Raw genomic sequence first — 14,118 nt, 5'->3', positions numbered from 1 at the left:
TTTACGTGCAAGCTTTTCTTTTTCTAAAGGAAATGTTGTGAAGCCACTGCATATGAAGAATATCTCTAGAGAAGAAAAACATGGTTATGAATTTTAAGAGAGAGAATCAGCTCTTATCTGCTCCAAGCCACTCTCCATTGCCCTGGCTATTCTGTTGTTGCATTTGTTTGGGGCTTTTTTCTTTCCATTTTACCGTTTCACAGATGCTTTGAGGTAACTCAGAGGCTTTTTTTTTGTTTTTTAGCAGCAATCAAATATTACATTACAAGAGCTTTTAGATCTATATTGCTTCTTGTTTTCCTGACACTTTATTTTTTTGTCCTTGTCATTATCTTAAAGTTTTATATCTGCTCTCTGTGTTGGAGAAATAGAAGATGCAAGTGTTGCAGACAATATTTTAACCATGTCATTTTAGGCCACAATCTAACAACGTGTAGTGCTAATTTCAAAAACGATTTTGGTGGAACACATCTAATTCTAGTGTAGAGCGTGAATCTCAGAAGAAACTCCTGTACAGCCCTATTAGGATGTCCTTGTTTAAAAATCTGGAAAGTAAATCATAATGCAAATGAAATCAGTTATGTTATGAATAATGTAGGCTATCCATTATTCTTTATAAAAAGTTGCACGTGCTTCTTAAACCTATCTAGATACATTCCTGTTACGTGACCCCCATAGCAATGAGAACCATGGAAGACCAAATGTTACGTGGCAGAAGGAGAGACCAGAGAGGATTATGTTTGACTGGAGTGTTAAGCCAAAAATTGCATCTAAATTACACCAGAGTGCCTCCATGTCTTCACATTGATAAACTCCTTCATGAAATATAACTCCCCTCTCTGCAGGTGGAGGGGTGCAGGGCTTTGGCTTGTCTCTGCTTTGCTTCTCATGGCTTGGTGTGCTCCTGGGGCGTTTTGCAACTGCACGTTCCCAAAGAGAAGTGAACTTGTGTTTCTGAGGACAGGGTTTGGCTCACGGAGTTACCACAAGCCTATGTCTCTTTATTGTTTATGAATAAAACAGCCTCTTTGGCTGAGATCCTGCAAAGATTTATGCACATGCTTAATTCTGTACTCCGGGACTAATCTCACTGGTTTCAGTGGGACCACAAGCAATGTGTAAATGTAAGTCATTGCAGCACTTATCTCTGAAAATCAGTGTAAATAGAAAATAGATTTAAATGTATAGCTGGTTATGCAGCCTTCTTATTTCAGGAGGGAAGGGAGAAGAAACATTTGATAATATGGAGCTTGAAAATCCTTCTGCAGTCAGACATTATTTCAAAACTGGTATTGGGAGCTGGTTTTAAATGAACTTCACTGCAAAATAAAGTTAATCATAAAGGTTTCTAGGTCTTAACTCCTCAGTGACTAGTGGTAGAAACCTCAAGAAAAATTTTACTTCTGTGAGGACTCTTGACTTGCTTTCTTACTCAGCCTGGTCCAATTCTACTACCTCTCTCTGTCTTGTCTTGCAGGACCAGATCTTCAGGATCTTGAGATAAAGTAATCTTTTCAGTAATCAAGGATCCAAGAGGGTAATGTGGGCTTAGAGAAAGTATGGCATGGCTAGTGCTTCTTTCTGCAGTATATGCTTCCCTGCCTAGGATACTTTCTCATGATGTCCTCTGCAGCTTGGGATGCTTTCTGAACACCTCGCCCACTCATTCAGATAATTTTTTTTTCTTTTTTGTTACTATTTTCATTTCTTCAATAAGTAATTTCTTCCCTCCCTTAACTAAGTTTCTGTGTCCTGCAGCAATTGCATTTCCACAAGAGCAGACACACCAGGCTTCAGCAGGTTAGCTGCCGACCTCACTGCGAGCCTCCTCAGAGGGGCAAGAGAAAGATGTCAGTAGCGGAAATGCAAACCGATCCAAGTGCCATGTGACTGGGATGATACACAGGGTTTTGGAGAGGTATACCTGAGTATACTAGGGTTATGCTTCAGCGTGGACATAAATGCTGGTGTTTTCTAACTATCTGGGGAGAGGGGGAGAAGAGGGATGTTCGTGGTGCAAGTGGGACAGGTCGTGAAACTGAGACAAAGAGAACTAAAAAGCAAATGCCCCATTTCCACGTTCCTTTTCGACTGCATCCCTGCATTTCTCAGCATCGCTCACGGTTTGCCTTTAAAGCTTCCTATTCAGAGGGACTTGTAGAGGTGAAGATAGGGGAAGGGAAGTTACCAGTGCAGTAAAAGAGGGTGCTAACCTCCGTCTCGCATACCGAAGGGCTTCTGCTGTTGTGGTATAATCCTTTGCTAGAATGAGCCAAACTCTCTGTTACTTAATTGGGCAAAGCTCCCATTGAGTTGTGCTTGATTAACAGCTCTGGAATCTGGCTCTGTGCAGTTGGGATGAGAGATGCTTCAGCATTTCAGCTCAGCCCGCCAACACTGATCTCCCCAGCTGCTGGTTCCCAGAATTTCCCAGCTACTGTTGTTGTGCGCTATTTGGGGAGGGAAATTTCTCTTTGAGCAGCTGCAAAATGTTGTACTAGCCATACTGAAAGGCAAAGCCATAGGCTGGCAAGCGGGAATGAGGGTTAGGCAAATGGCACAGCACAGCTCTCTCTCCTTTCCAGCCCATCTGCAGTGTCATTGCCAAAAAAGTTTTGGTTTTGGCTACTTACTTTTTTTTTTTTCTTAATGCGATTGGGTTGCTTTTGTGGTTGCTTTTGGGGATGTGTGCAGTGCAAAGGCCGCTGGCATTTGGCATTAGTTAAGACCTTCCATGGGTCTGTCTTGATGGTACCAGAAGGTTTGGGTTGGTTTGGTTGGTTGGTTGGGGGGGGGGGCGTTTCTTTGGTTTTAGCGGAGCCAGCAGACCTGATTACAAACAGTTTTTAGCATCTTGGGAAGTTAGAGTTGGAGACCACTGATGCTGTATCATGGCTTTTTGTGGTAAAGTATGGTCTCTAAGTTACAGCAGGATTAGAAAAGCATTAGGCTGAGCATACACTTACAGGGGCTGCCTAAAATTGTGTTCTTCAGACAGATTGCGAGGTTTCACCTGATGCTCGTTGTACATGGTTTTTTAATTAACGCATGCAGTTTGGAAATCTGCATGTCAGACATGTACAGCTATACTGTACTGTTGCTACACTGTTACCATATGCAGGAGTCACTTTATGCAGAAAATAGTCTGGTCGGTACTGTCTTTTAAAAACAAATACTCTGCTGCACTTGTCTAACGAGCACTGGCCGTGTTTTTGTACACGTAAACTCAAAGAACACTATTCATCCCCTCAAAAAAAAAAAAAGTCAAACAGTATAGACTGGAAAAATTAGACAGTGCACAGGGCTGTTATTAAAACACCTTAGATGTCCTAGTCAGTCTTTGAATTAAAAACAAAAACAGGCCTGCAGGCTGCCTGGTGTTTAACTAAAGAGGGGCAATTAATGAATTGGGTGTGAAGCTGCACTGTGATTTTTATGAAAGATTATGAAAAGGGTATTAAACTTATGGAATCCATAACATTTGGCACAGGGTTTATTGGTTTTAATTTCACACTCTTGGTTCATTTCTTAACTGTTTCATGTACATATAATGGACAGGAGAAACTTCTTGTGTAACACTTTCTCAGTATCTTCACTCCTTTTGTGTATAAATATGAAAAGGTTAAGCAAGAAAATGTAAACGTACATTATTTGGTTTCTCTTACAGAATTATTAATGATATGGCAGATGTAGCGCTTGCATATTACCCTTGATCATTAAAACCTTGCTGCTTATCTCCTTAATAGTAACTCCTTTTAAGTTGAGCAATAATGTGGCTTGACTGAAGACTTCAGGGTTTAGCAAATGAGGAATACACAGGCTTGGGATTCAGAGGAGCTGATGCTCTGTCAGCTCTTCTATGTTGACGGTGATGTGCTCCTGTCACGTTCACTATCTGTGCTTGAGAATTGCCTTTTGAGAAGCAACAGCCTCACACTGGCTGAAATTGCTCTGGGGTCAATATCTTTATCCTTCTTCAGGGAAAGAACCTGGATCCCACCATTCCCTCTATGGACCACAACATATTTCCCCTCCTTTTGTTTAAAGACCATAATTCTCACTGTTTGTTTGTTCAGCTTCTTTCCAGTCCAGAAAGGTGCAATGACAGGGCATGATAAATGTGTATGAGTTGTATGTATAAAAGGCTGGACACTAATTTTTGGGACAGAATTAGATATAAAAAAATGGATTTCTATGGGGCATGTATCTATTTGATTTGCTAGGTAGAGGGGTGATACTCTAGGGAAATAATGCTGTTTTGTTTTGTTGAGAAAAAGTAGCTGATATTTTGGCCTAATTCTCTGAATTTCTGGAGTTATATACCATCTGAAGAGTGATTTATTAGAAAAGCAAGGAATACTTTTCCTTTGTTTGAAATCAGTCTCCCCAAATATGCAGCTGTTGTGCACATAGAGCCAAAAAGAACAGATGTGGGAAGAAGAAACTGGAGAACATAAGAACATATCATAAAATAGATTATCCCATACCCAGAAACACACATTTCTCACATGTATGCCTGATACGTAGCTTACACCAATTTAGATTACCCTTCCTGATACTCTGGGTGGATGGAAGCAAGTCTGGGTACGCTGAGGGATGGTCTGATCTCATCTATGATACCTTTATTTTTATATACATACTGCCTTGAAGTTGGTCCCATCTATGAGGCCCTGCAATGTTAAATCAGGCGAAGCAAGATCACCTTAGCACAGAAACTGCTCCCACACCTCAGACACTGTGTGGCTCTGCTCTCTCTGTTCTATAACACAGCGTCACTTTTGCTGGGATAGTATAAAAAGAAAGGAAGGGAAAAATAAATGACAGCCGTGCAGTCTCTGGTACTCTGTAGCTTTTATGGGGCTGCTATACCTGGCTGCAAAGGATTCTTTACTCTGCTGCCTTTCATTTTACAGCATCCACTTTGCATTCCACTTTACTGCCGAATTTTCAGGAGTATTACTTTGTTATCGATGTTGTTCATGAATTGCAGTTTTAATTGATGGAGACCTTATGTGGGGAAAAGAGCTTCTGATGGGTCTGCATGTCATTGTCATCTCTTTTTCTCAGTGCCTTTCTATAGTAAATCTACTCTTACACTTTTGACAGTGTAGTTGTAGCAACTGAGCTGATTGATTATACGTAGATTCACACCAGTCTTTCAAAAAGCAAAACCCATTTATATTTCTCAGGGAATGCTTTAATTTTTTTTAACTTTTACCAGTAGCTGAAATGACACTAAACTTTAATCATATTAATGCTATTTTATGTATTTGGGGTATGATCTTTGATACACAGGACATCCCTAGCAGCTAATGGTAGCTCTGAGGGTTCAAGATCTGTCCCTCTGTAATTAATTTATGTTATGTAATTAATTTATGTAATTAATTATGTTTTTAGAGTGGTGGAGTAGTGGAAAAGTATTTAATTAAGGGTATATTTGTGAATCTTCCCTGAGGTTGATTCATGCATAAAACTTAGGACTGACATGCTGCTCAGCTAGTAACTTTTCAACAGGGCCCCTTCCTTTCAGCAAAGAGACCTCCTGTTTTGAAGCAATAATTGTCTCTTCCAGATATTTGGCCAGATCAAATACTGGTGCAGATCAGCATTAGCTTCATTGCCTGTGGCAGACTAATGCCCCTTCCCATTGCCCAAGCCTTTGATTGACTGTTTGCATAAAGGCAACCTTGTCACAAATTAATAGGGAAGTTATACTTGATTTTATGTGACTTTTTTTTCTTTTAGCTAAATTTAAACCATTTGGCAGTATCTTAAACTGTGTGTGGCACTGGTTTTTGTTGGTTGGGTTTTTTAAAATGCTAAATTCTATTAAGTCTTCTTGAGCTCTGTGTTGAGACACATATTACACTGGTATACTGGAAGAGAGGTAGACACAGAAATGTATGTCATTTCCAAAAATGAAAATAAAACCATGGTTTTACCTGATTTACCCTGTTGAAACATGTGGGTTTGCATAAGGAAAAAAAAAACCCAACAACAAAAACATGCAAACAAACACCAACCCCCCCAAGCAGAGTACACGGAAAATATAACGACTCAGTAGGAGGCATAATACAGATTTGCTTCATGTAGTAATCCCTTTGATTTCTATTTCTTTCATGTGTGGTACTATCATTTATAATTCTAGTATTTGTTTGCATGTCTCTAACTGTGGTGTTTACTCCCAGGAATTGTTTTGTGATGGCTGATTGCCCCAAATCAAGGATGGCTAGATAACCTTGCCTTTAGCTAAAATAGCTTGGTATTTTTTCAGCAGACAAAATACCATTATTGATGGAATGCGAAAATCAAGTATTTTTTCTTTACCCAGTAACCTGCAGAGGAAATAAAATGAAATCTGACATTCTATAATAATTTGTAGCACAATATTCACAATCTTGTTGAGAAATCGAATTCTTCCATTGAAATGCAAACTAAAAATGCATTTGCTTCTGCTTGTTTTTCCCTACTTACAATGTATTCGGAGACCTAGTAGAATAGCATTAACTTGGAGGCTAAAGACCTGATAAAAAACATGGTCTCCAGTTTACTCACTGAAATCTTCACTCAGAATAAAAATTTGGACAGGCTTAAGCAAACATGTTGGTAAATGACAAGTGACACCTGCCAGAGATGTGACTACTGTTATCATTTTGACGTACATTCCATAATCATTCCCTGTGATGTCCTATACGTATACCAAAGATTGTTCTAAGCCAAATCCCTGAATAAAAACATACATAGAGTCACTGGAGGCCATAAAACCCAAGTAGAGATTTTGTTGTTGGACCCTTCTCTAATTTCATCAGGTATATGTGCTTTCATTGCAGATTTGTTAAATTATTGTATCAGCCCAGTTACTTCTATATTCTACAGTTGCTATTTTATATAAAAAAAGATAGTGCTGATACATTGCAAAATGCATCTTTCTGTTTGCCTGGGGTTTTGTGCTGTTTTGGTATCTCACAAGTGTAGGAGAAAAGTAGTGCCATAAGGAGTAAAATTCTAAAGTTTGATTTCCTATAGGTTTGTGCTTAATATGTGGATTTTCTTGTGTCTAATAAATTAACATGGCAAGTTTTCCTCCGCAGAAGCATTATCTTTCTTCTGCCCTACCATCTATACATGTACAAAACTCGATCAGACACAGTATTTTTATAACCGCTAGCATTCTGTCAAAACCTTATTGAAATTGCCCCGGAAAAATGGAAGTTATTTTGCAAGATAGACAAATAGACAGAAACACCTGTACAGGCAGTTGTATAGACTGGCTTCCTTAGGAAGGTGGACTGATAATAAAAACTGACTTGCTAAATTCAAGCTCCTTCAACTGTATGCTGGAATAGATAACCTGTGCCTCTGTTTGTCACGGAGGGAAGAAGCGAGAGCAGCCCTATTATCGCCAGATTTGATTTGCTGCAACTCAGAAGTGTTGTTCTACTTCTAGGAGATCTCTGAATGGATTTTATTCTGCAATAGTATCAGCCAGACAGTGATTGATTTGGTTGTGCTTTTTTTTTTCTCTTCCCTATTGTGTAAGAGTCTTGGAGATTTCAAAAAAAGTTTCTTTGATAGCATTACCTGAAAGTCTGGGGGAAAAAAAATTAAAATAAAAATCAACAGTGTGTCCCTTCTCAATCCTTCTCTTCCACCCACCAGTAAAATTCCGGGAATTTGAGTTGCTGTGTTTCAATTTTGACTATATATTTTTTTCAAATTGTTAAACTTTCATTGTTGTTGATATCACTCTCAAAATGGGAAACGTAGTATTTAATTTTTGAAACCTCATAATATACACACAGTTGGAATTTTGCAAATTTAAAAATACTCCACAGCTTATAATGTGGTCAAAATGCTGCCTTCCTGGGCAGAAGTCTTGTTCCTTTGGATCCATATTTTCTAATGACTGGTGGGGAAGTGTGGCTCTATGATTATAAATAAATACATAAACAGAAATGCTTGGCTGTTGCAGTATTCAGGCTTTGTCAGCTTCTCTCTGAGGAGCATCCGCTGGGAAGTCTAAAAAGAAGTGTGTGTTCTGGATGGTTTTCCCTTCCCTTCCTTTTCCCTCTTTGTTTTCATTTCTCTTCCTGGAAGGGAACTCCCTGGAATTGGGGGAGCCTCCCTGAGGCTCCCAGGAATTGGGGATATTTGAATAAATGAGAGAGACTGACAGCACTATCGACAACGACTATCTACATATAACCTAAAGTTTTAGAATACTTAATGATCAGCTAGGCTACAGAGATTGCCCAGAGTAGCTATAGGTTGTTTCAAATAGGTCTTTATCCGTCATTGTAGTTTAAGCATACACTTGAGCAGGTTTTTTAAAGTGGAGTTGGCACTGCAGAAATCAGTTAAAAAAACCCCAAAAGCCTATGCATGGAGAAGATAATGACACTTATCAGAAGATAACGTTACCATAGCTTTCCCTTGTACTTCACTTCCTTGAGGCTGGAAAATTCTTGGCATAGCACGTGCTACCTGAGTAACTGCTTCCATTGGCAGGGCAACGCTCACAACCAGCCCGGGAGAGCACACATCCCCTCGGCTGCAAGTGGGCACCTATACGCCTGTGCACGAGTGCTAGGAGGATAAAGCTTTCATGCCAAAACCTAAGCCACTTGATGACATTACCCAAGTGGGATCTTCTGAGATGAAAAGCAGCATTTATGTGTGAGATCTACTATTTTGCTCTGTATGGTTACTCGGAAGTTAGACTTGGGAAAAGAGTGCACAGTCTAAAAGCAGCTGTTGAAGAGCAAAGAAAAAAGAAAGAGATTTATACTAGGTCTCCTCCAGGACCAGAGCTCTGTGTGTATCCTGACAGGACTCCTAAAGCTGAAACTTCTACCGGTGAGGCACAGGCGCTGGCGGGAGAGTGGTCCGCTACAGAGTGGTCGCCGCTTCTCCCACTGCCATGGTCCCCCTCGCCCCCCACTGATGGGGAGGAGGGAGCTGTCTGGCAGCTGTGGCTGGAGGGGCTGGGGCTTCTCCTTCTTTTTCTTCATATCTCTTTAATGCTATCCTGCTGGGTTTGTCAGCTGAGTTTTCTTCCTACTTGTATTCCTGCTCTATAAAACTGGAAAACTGAGAATTTTATGGTTTTAATTTTCATCTTTCCTATTTTGAGCATCCATTCAGGTAGCTGTTTCTCATGGTCGTTCTGACTCATGGCACCTCTGGATCATGCTTTTCCCTCTGCTCCATGGGCCCAGGGAACAGCCAACAGCCCTTCAGAGACACCCCAGGTACTCTCTGAGACTTGCCACGATAGTCTCTGTCACAATAGTCTTGCCACAATGGTCTGTGTCTGCTGCTTGTGATGGCCTCGGGCAACTCTGGTTGCTTCTGGGTTTTAGAGCTGCTTAAAGATGTTTGCTGGAGCCTCTGGGTCCTGCATTAGGCAGTAGCTGATCCACTGCAAAGCTGCCATTAATTCAGACCTGTGGAGCTACGTCTACATGACGGACTTGAGTAGGCCTGCCTTGCTCAGGGTTACAGGGATCAGTGTTGTCCCACTGGCAGACACCTTGCATAGATGCAGTTGAAACTTTTTACTGGAGCAGGTTGTTGGTAATAGCTCATTGACAGTGGCAACTGAGAGGGTGGAGGTCATGACACAGAAGTTGCTTCTGTCTTGTTCCTCCATTAAGTGAAAACTGCTGGCGTGGTAGAACAGTATTCCTGTATCAGCAAGGGGCTACTTTGGCTTTATTTTAGACTCTGTAGATTGCTTGCTGGAAGGAGTTGTCTGACGAACAATCAGAGCTGTCCTGACAAATGCTCTGTTCAACAGCTGTTTGCCTCTGGGGGGCTGAGGCTGGTCACCCCCATCATGTGCAGAGCCAGTACAGGAACACACTAAACCATCGGTGTTTTTAGAGGTTTAATCAGCAGCAGTTAACTCTAGAGGATAAGGTATCACCAAGGTTCTCATCTGGTTGGTTTTGTTTACTCCTAATGCTTGAGTACTGGAGATGAGCATCACCAGGAGCTACCCAAAGCATCTCCTGGAATAACCTTCTCACTAGACCTAAGCCTTGCAAATGTTTTCCACTGCATTCCTGTCTTCTCTTCAGTCCTGTAAGAGCTTGATGCTTCCGCCAGTTGAAAACACTTCCTGGTCTCATGTGTGTTAACAGTCCTTAACCACAAACACGCTTTAGCTGTACAGGCTGAAGTATGTGCATATCAGCTTACTGCTATATGTGTACCTTTCCCTTTAGATGTACCTGGGCACCTGGGGAAGGTTCCCTAAAATGGGGATCTCGATGAGGAGAAAAAACAAACAAAGAAAGAAAGAAACAAACAAACAAAGACAAAAACCAACCAAACAAAAAACCCCAGAAAATTTGAGTGAAGAGGATAACCAACTGTCCTAGTTAACGACCTCTCTGAGAAGCTTATCAAGCAAATACTGAATAGTCTTTGAACTTGCCCTTAACACAGGAATTGATATTGGGCTCATCAGTGCTGCAGAATTGCAGTATACTTCAGGGAATTGTTTATCACTGCAATCCTCAAAAATAGGATGACTGGAATGGTTAGAGGCAAATACCAGCCATTTTGTCCTGGCATGGGCTGGGTTTTCAAACACTTTTGAGATGATGAAAGCTATATTCTGTTTTGCTTTATGGATGTTATCCTGCCTGCTATTATCTTTCAGCATCTGGGAAATAAGATTGCATTTAGATGGACTAACTCAGTTTTTTATAAAAAGCATTTCCTGCATTTTGTTCTGAAATTTTTTATTTTTTATTTCCTCCTAGTATTTGTGGCTGTGCAGGCGAGGTATGTCCAAACTGATGCACCACATGGCTTGGTTTCTAATGCATCTATCAGCTTGAGGCCTCTTTGGCTCTAGGCTTTTGCGAGTCCTTTACTGAAGTGATGATTTCGGTAGACTAAGCATCGAACTTTGGAGTTGGATTTTTTGGAACCCGATAACAACTTTATATTCTGTCTGTAACTGAACAGTAGTAGGAATAATATTTTACTCATAAATTGCTTTTGTTTTCAAAGAATTTCAGAAGTTAATGCACTGATCACTGAATCCTTCCCCATCTGGAGTGGAGCACTGCTGGTAGACGATTTGTTGAAGGCAAAACACTAGCATGCTTGAAGTTCACGCTTACACGTATGAGACACGTTGTTGCTTTACACATTGTGGCTAGACTATTCCAACATGAAACTGGAAGGAAAAGGAGAAACTGATTACAAGAGGTGGCATCCTCCTCTGAAAATGGAGAATTTTATGTTCTACCTCCTCCTGTGTGATTAGTCATTTGGAGAACAGCTGTTTGCCACGGACTGGGCAGAGTTCCAGCTGTGTGACGTTATTGACATGCCCTGATCATCACCCATTTCTGCCTACACTTTCAGCCTACATGCTTGAAATGTTCATTTTGTTAGCTTTTGGGTCGACAGGAGGCTGGAGCCTGTGTGAAAGTGAGATGAGTGTACTTCTATAACAAACAGGACTTCTCATTTCATGCGTCCTTGTTGCAGTTTTCTTCTTTCAGGGGGATTTCAGTTGAGTTAGCAAAGCCAATGAGGGGCTTCCTCAACTTGGGGATCAAGTTGCAACGTGGAGGTTTTTTTAGTTAGCAGTCCTGGGTTAAATAATCTTCAGCAGCTAAAATAAGACCCATATCTTTTTTCAAAAAGGTGGGTTTCTGAGTGCTTGAGGTCTGCTGAGTGACTGAAGGAGAGATTCCACAGATAATGTTAACATTTCTGTGTGGTCTCATGAAATTATATCTGTAACCCCTTCCCCCTCCAAGGGGTCAGTACATCATCGTGTCTTAGTCGAAGGGGTTTTGGAAGGGTTACAAAAATAACTCCATTACACTCACTGAAACATGACTGACTCAGTTGGAAATAAAACCTATGCTAGGGAACCATAAGAAACAGATGAATTATGGGTGTCCCAGATTGTGGATGTGCTTTTTGGTCTCTCTTTGCACTTCAAAAGCATTATGTAATTGTCAGAATGAATCTATGAGTTACGCGTATATGCAGAAAGCTAAACCAGAAAGGTTAGTTGCTTGAGAACAAAACCTAAAAAAGCCATAATCCTTTTCTTCTTAGTCCCACAGTTGACATACTCGACAGTGTTATGGCTTGTTCTCTTCCTTCTTGTTCCAAGGGAGGGGGGTGTCTCTCAGTCCCCAGCGCTGCACTCCCACAGCCATGAGTGGGGCTAGCTCTCCTTTGAGTGGGGGTGCTGTGGTCAGAGCCTGAATGAGAGCCCCAGGGACCTTGAACCCCTGGCACAGGAGGAGCAACTTACGATCTAGCACGGAAAAACGGTGATAAATGTTCCACTCTAGCAGTTGGTTGTGCTTTCGATGCTCCCTTGAAAAATAATGATTAATAAAACAGCGGAAGACTGGCATATTTAGGTTTTGTTTTCCCTTGTTTTTAAGTACCTCAGTGGCTCAGTAGCTGCTTCTGAGAGCTCCAATATCACTTGGACAATCAGTGCGCAGAGAGGAGCTTTATATTTCCTTCAGTGTTAAAGGACAAGAGCTACCTGCCTAGCTGGTGAATGTGATTAATTGTCGCTTATCTGTAGCGAGGAGTTATGGCCTGCTGGCTTTTCATACTGGCTTGTCTGCCTTGCCTCTCCTACAAGGCTATGAAAACGAGAGGCGGGGAGGATATTGTAGAGTTTATCAGTATGATGTTGATATACAGGGAAATGCATGAGTATAAATATACTTCTCCTTTTTAAACTGATCTGCATCCACATATAAGCAGATTACAATAAAGCATGGGCTAAATCTCTTAATTTTTTTCACAGATAAGAGTAGTCATGAAAAGCAGATCTGTTTCCAAAACTACTGCTTTGCCAAATGCAACATTTCTATATATATACCAGTGTGGATCCAGCACTGACATCCTAACAGCAATGGAACAAAATCTTTGCCTTTTAATGCCAGTGTTTATTCTTTTTTCCCACAATAGCTGCTCAAGACATGACTCTGTTGATGGGCATTCATCAGGTTTTGTTTAGAAGAATTATTTTCTGTATTCTCCCTGTGACATGCGCTGGGGAAAGAGGAAAGAGCTTCTTAAAAACAGCAAGGCTTCCACGTTACTGAATTATTTTTTTTTTTTTACATTTCGTATAAAACTCACATAAAATGATTATGTTAAATAAAAAAGAAACTAGTGAGTTGTTATTACTTATTTGAAAATAAAAAGAAGACCTTTCAAAAGATTCTCGTCCTCATCATCATATGCAATTCTTAGTTTTGCTGCTTATTTAAGCACAGAAAAGTCCCAATTTTTGTACTTATTAGGTACCTGGATTATGCCCCAAAAAGGTACCCAAGATTATGCCCTAGGACGTGTTATAAGCCTACGTCCAGATAGTGATGACCATCATAATCATCTTTTTATTTGGGGGGGTTGGGGAAGATAAGACCGTAGTGAGGCATTTTAACACCAGAGCTGGGATCCCCATCAGGTCTCCCCCACTCCAAACTTTTCTCCTGCTCTTCATTTTTACATTATTATTATTTTCTTCTTCTGTGTGTCCTTCTTAGCCTGCTCTCCTGGCAGCCCAGCTGGTACTATTCATAATTGGCAGGCCATTCAGGGCTTAGGCAAAAATAGCTATAAATTAAAACACGACTGACTGACCACTCTCTCCCCTGCCTTGCACCTTCTGTAGATACTTCCATGTGTAGAAAATGAGTGGGGAATTATATCATTTTGATCTAGTAAGGTTTTACGCATGCTTTGCAGGGACGTAAAAGAGTACAGAACATATATGGCTGGTATTGCATAGACACAGAGCCAATGGTTTGCATTAAGGCTTGTGTGCTAGTTCTTCCTTTGGTTCACACTTTCCACTTTTGGTATATTTCACTCATTTTAATTATTTATAATATTAATAATACATCAATCTTCCTTCTATTCTGTCCCAGACGAACCTTGTCATGAAAGTTAAAAATTAGGTATGTTATTACTGTATCTGCTAAGCATTAGGAGCCTGATTATTCTAGATAGTGATATCTGGAGAGTATACTGATAATTTTAGATAGTGATTTACCTAGATAATGAATTGGAATTGAAAGAGGGGTGGGGGGTGTCAAGCTATTACAA

Source organism: Mycteria americana, chromosome 1, assembly GCF_035582795.1.
Source record: "Mycteria americana isolate JAX WOST 10 ecotype Jacksonville Zoo and Gardens chromosome 1, USCA_MyAme_1.0, whole genome shotgun sequence".
NCBI classification, from domain to species: domain Eukaryota; kingdom Metazoa; phylum Chordata; class Aves; order Ciconiiformes; family Ciconiidae; genus Mycteria; species Mycteria americana.
Note: the sequence above shows the minus strand (reverse complement) of the source record.